Source organism: Saccostrea cucullata, unplaced genomic scaffold (genome assembly GCF_032062105.1).
Source record: "Saccostrea cucullata isolate Sc308-1 unplaced genomic scaffold, CSIRO_AGI_Scuc_v1 ctg1461, whole genome shotgun sequence".
Classification (NCBI taxonomy): Eukaryota; Metazoa; Mollusca; class Bivalvia; order Ostreida; family Ostreidae; genus Saccostrea; species Saccostrea cuccullata.
Genome location: NW_026934045.1, coordinates 107,246 through 113,245, shown reverse-complemented (window position 1 = coordinate 113,245; position 6,000 = coordinate 107,246).

The window sequence follows — 6,000 nt, the reverse complement described above, 5'->3', positions numbered from 1 at the left end:
AAATACATGTGTATTCATAAACGGGTGCCATAATTTTCTTTTTTTATACTGTAAGATTTGAGTGTAACTTGCAAAATATTATTTAACATCTTACAATTATAATTATTTAATGAAAGGAAACCTCTCCAGAGAGGAACAATTAGCATATAAGTTATTAAGAACACTTAATTAGTTATGAACACTCGCGATTTGTTATTTGCATCAATGTAATGCATAGAAATGGACTAACAATAATGAACCCTCAATAATTCTAAAATGTACAAAATTTGTTCTTTTGACTACTGTCAAAAGTATACTGATAAAAAAAGTACGGGATACTGTAGTTCGGGATCAAAATGTTTACATACAAAGGGATACGAAATTATTTTGTATAATTTCTAAAAGGGACATGGACAACTCTTCAACTGATCTTCAAAAACAAACAAACAAAAAAAAAAACAAAACAAACAATTTCAATGCTTACAATTTCTAATTCAGGCAATCCAAATGATCAGCAAAAAATTGAACATCATTTTTGATTTACAAAGGAGATACAGAACTTGAAATTCTTCATGATGTAAACAAGGCTAATATATCATTGGCGCCGAAAGCAAAATGAAAGGGGGGCTTAGTGAAAGAGAAATTTTTTTCGAACGTACAAAAACTTGACAAGCAAAAAAAACAAAATTGAATATTTAACACGAAAATCCTATTTAGTGGGTATGGGGATTGGATCAAACTTCTTTCAGTACCAAACACTACCAATCACCCACTCACCGTTCTTTGACTACACTGCCTGTTGAAAGAGGGGGGGGAGGTGGGTTGGGGGGCAAAAACTACGCCCCAATGTTTGATACCTATATGATGTCTATCTTTACAAAATAGTCCCCCCGCTTCCGACGCCTATGTATATAGAAAATATCGTTATAAGTTTTACAGAACGAGATTTAGTAAATCACTAGAAACTATTTAATCATATTTAGAATTAACTTCTTTATTGAAAAAAAATATGCTTTGAAGTAGCAGATATTAGTATATGTATATTTATCGTATGTAAACAAAAACAGGGCACCGGCCTTGTTTAAAATGGAAAAATAAATTTGAAATTTATGAGCTGAAACTGTGGCCATGTCCCTTTAACGAGGAAGCTTTTCCAAAAAAAAAAGAAATTATCATCCAAACACAACAATCACAGACCCTCAAGGGATGTTACTAATGCTCAAAGGTTTTGTGCCGCGAATTTGCATGTCTCTGAATTGGATACACTCCAAAGAAAGATTCTGAAGAGAAAACAACATATAATCAATTGTTCAAGTCGTTAATTAAACAGAGACAGTGCGCAGTCAAACACAGGATGAGAAGTTACATGCCCTTGGCATACTGCAGGTTGGCACAAGACAGGTTGCTGTGGCTTGGTAGTAAGTGTCCAGATCACCAGGAATCGACTGCACAGCTTTTACTTACATGTCCGACATCCTCGCGTCATTCCCTGTTTAATGAATTGTCACATTAGGGACTTACGGTCCGACTCCAATGGTGTCACCATCAAATCTGGTATAATCGCCGATGGAACCACGCAATGTTCTCTGATGAGTCGAAGTTCACTGTGACTTCCTGGTTAGGCATAAGGGGGTTTAGCACCGGCATAACGAACGTTTCCATGACTTTAAACATGACTGGTATGGGGACGGATCTGTAATGGTGTCAAGAGGCATCACTGTTGCAAGCTGAACAAATTTACATGTTGTTGCTGGACGTGTCACAGGGTAGTGCAACCGGGACAACAACCGTTTTGTGCCGTGTCGACGTCGTTTTGACCGCCGTTTTATTTTCAAGATGACAAGGCGAGATGTCATAGGGCCATGATTGTAACAGAATATATCTAAAAGCAGAATATCACCACATTACCATGACCCACACACAGTCCGAACCTTTCTCCCATCGATGTCGGGGACATGTTTGAACAGAGCTACGCCGACGTCAACAACCTCTTGCCAATGTCCAAGAACCTGCCAGAGCATTGTAAAAGAAATGAAATAACCTACCCCAAATGACCTGAGACGTCTTTTTAAGACTATGCCACCCCAAATCCGAGCTTGTCTGGCCAACCGATGGGGTTTTACCCGCTACTGACTCACAATGGTGGTAGATGTGTGACCATGTGTTAGTGTCGACCCTTATTCTACTTGTACACAAGGTTTCGCATAAATTGACAAATGTTTCCTTTCTGTCATTTGTTTCTTTCCTGACCACTTCATGATCTGCATTTCTTTGTCCTTTTAAATCTAAAAAAAACCCTAATAGGAGTTCAGGAGTCAGAGTTTTTTCTAATTACCTTAACGGTGAAAATCGAGATTCAGAAACCTAATTTAACATCTACAAAAATTTTCCCCATTCATATTCCGAATGATAAATGGAATACTGCAAAATATGTCAATTCGGAAATCGAAATAAAAAAAAACAACATCTATTGGACACAAAGGATTAAATTTCAAAAGTTGAGTTGAGTTACCAACAGCAAAAATGAAGTGTTTCAAGAATGATATGAGATAACAAACAATAATCACGCTCAAACGTCCACTGAAACAAAACAGGTCGAAAGCAGAGCGAACACAGACCTCTAAAATCATGAGAAGTGATATCGGGTGCCATGAAGGAGTGAACATCCCCTGTCGTTTTGTCACAACTGCTTAGGGTTGCTAGTCATGATCGGACACACGGAAAATTCGTAGACAATTTAATGGGTAAATAATAGTCTGTCAATTAGTAGGAAAAAAGAGATGAGTGTGAAATCAAGAGGTTCTTGGACCACATCACTCACCTGAGCACTGTGGCTAGGAAAAAAGGAAAATCAATTCAGCATTGAAAAGCTTAGGTGGCCCCGACTTACCCCTAAAAGGGGTATGATTTAAACAATTTTGAATCTAAACTACCTAAGGATGCTTACATATTTCTGTGACTAACTTTGGCTGTTTTCCTATCAGTTTGAACTTTCAACACGGCAGGCACGTAGCAACGGGGGGGGGGGGGGGGGGGCTGGCCCCTCCACATTTTTTCCCAACATTACTTTTACTATTGAGAATGTTCATTGAAAGAGAGGTTGCCCCCCAGTTAATACTTCGGTAAGGTAATATTTGTTTGCAAAGAAATTGGTACTGAAAGAAGATGGTCATCTGAAAAAGTTGGCCACTACCCCCCCCCCCCCCCCCACCACCACCACCACCACGAAATAGGATTTTCGAGTTTGGGCTGGATTTTTTTTTCTTTTTTTTTTGGGGCAGTCAACTTTTCCAGGTAAGTAAAAAAAAAATTGCCTGGCTGCCCCCCCACCCTCCGAATTTCTAAAACGATGCTACGTGCCTGCGTGGTCCCACATTTACCCCGGGTGTTATGATTTGATTGAACAAATCTGAATCTACACTACCTGAGGATGCTTCCATGTAACTATCACTAATCATGGGTTTGCTGTTCTTGAGAAGATTGAATAAAATTTTCCTATATATTATACATGTATCTATATAAAATGTTGATCCCTATTGTGGCCCCGCCCTATCCCCTTCTGTCATAGTTTGAACAAACTTAATTCTACACTACTTGAGGATGCTTCCATATAAATATGACCAATCTTGGCTTTGCTGTTTTTGAGAAGATTTTTTATAAGACTTTCCTACGTGTTCTTACGTTTAACGTTGATCACCCATTGTGGCCTCGCCCTACACATTGGGATCATGATTTGAACAAATTTGAATCTACATTACCTGTTGCCACATAAGTTTTAGCCAGCACCTACTGTGACACGTACGGGACCTCGGTTTATATTGTCTCATCCTAAGGACCGGTCTCCACGTCCCACTGTGGGATATGAACCCGTGACGTAAGAATCAATTCCTTACTTCGCAATTCTAGAGCAGACGCACTAACCACTGTGCCACGCGGGCGACTAGAAAAATTTAAATAAAAACGTTTATCATAAAGTTTTGTTGTGAGGATATCAAAACAAACCCAGACTCTTTATCTAGTAAACGAAATATGAAACACGTGTGTCAGACTAAAAAGATGCTTGAGTTTGTGACGGACAATATCTATGTGGTTTTTTTGAGACCAGGCCCCCCAAGACCAGTAACTGAGAACTGACTAAGTCAAAATTTAAAACCAGAAGTCTCTGTCGAGACTGAAGCTCTACTGGTTTGAACTTATAGCAAAGGAAAAGAAAAGTACTTAAGCAGCTGGGATTTGAAATTTTACAACAGCAATAAATAGAATAATGATCGTTGATAAAGTCTCTTTATGTATCTTAGTGTATTCTACTTGTGTGCCAAGTTATACTGAAATCAGACCAAAACTGTAGGAGGAGTAGCATTTTGAAAGAATTTCACAGAAATTTCTATTTTTAGTAACCACGGCAACACCATTCATCGAAATCAAAAACCAATACACAGAATTATGTATCTTAGTGTATTCTACTTGTGTGCCAAGTTATACTGAAATCAGACCAAAACTGTAGGAGAAGTAGCATTTTGAAACAATTTTACAGATATTTCTAATTTTAGTAACCACGGCAACACCGTTCATCGAAATCAAAAACCGATATACAGATTTATGTATCTTAGTGTAGTCTACTTGTGTGCCAAGTTATACTGAAATCAGACCAAAACTGTAGGAGGAGTAGCATTTTGAAAGAATTTCACAGAAATTTCTATTTTTAGTAACCACGGCAACACCGTTCATCGAAATCAAAAACCGATACACAGAATTATGTATCTTAGTGTAGTCTACTTGTGTGCCAAGTTATACTGAAATCAGACCAAAACTGTAGGAGGAGTAGCATTTTGAAAGAATTTCACAGAAATTTCTATTTTTAGTAACCACGGCAACACCGTTCATCGAAATCAAAAAACGATACACAGAATTATGTATCTTAGTGTAGTCTACTTGTGTGCCAAGTTATATTGAAATTAGACCAAAACTGTAGGAGGAGTAGCATTTTGAAAAATTGTTTACAGACAGACGGACCGACGGACGGACGCCGGACGCATTACTATCGCATAAGCTCTTCTGGTCTCTGACCAGTAGAGCTAACCAGTGTAACTTTTCAAATAATTTTGATAATGAGAGACAAAATTTACACCAGATACTTATATTTATGTGCTGTAAAGAATTTCAAGTTTTCAATCATATACTAGTACGTCAAGCAGAACTCAAGAAAGTGAAAATCAAAATTTTGACCTGTGTTCTCAGTTTATGGTCTCCATGCCAGGTGTTTTAATTTAATTAAAACTTCCTGTTCTTTACACCTTTTGAAAAGGCTAGCAATTGGACTTTTAAATTAAGCTTTCAAAAATTATTTTAGCCTTTGATTTCCCTGTTGTTAAAAAGTGTGCTTTAAGGGGATAGAAAGATAATTTTTATGTTAAAAATGTTTTAAATGCATTCATGAAATCCAAATATTTCTACCTCGTAAAGATTATAAAAATGTAAGTATTTAAAGAATAATCTGGTGTAAAGTGTTAGGAATTTCATTCAGATGCATGTACATTTATATACGCGTATCCATAATTTTCTATTTAAAGTGATTTTATATATACTAGTACTTTAAGATTTGTAATTACAAAGACATCATTTCATATATCCCTATAGTTTATTTTAAAAATCGTATTCAGAGAGAATTAGCGTATAAGTTGTAATAATTATAAACACTCGCGATTTTGGTATTTGCATAAATGTAATGCATAGACATGTACTTGCAATAATGAACCCACAATAATTCTAAAATTTACAAAAATGGTTCTTTTGGCTACTGTGAAAAGTATTAGAGAAGTTCAATGAGAACTAAGCTTTCGCAGAAAAAAATCCTTTGTAAACCCCAATCTGCCCCCTAGAAGTAAGTCAAAAGTATTGCACATGTACAGGACACCACAACTCATGCTCTAAAAATTAGTAGGTCAATGTTTAAAAACAAAACTAGAGGTACTGTGAGTACTGATATCACTAAATGATACCCCCGCCTATCATATGAATAAA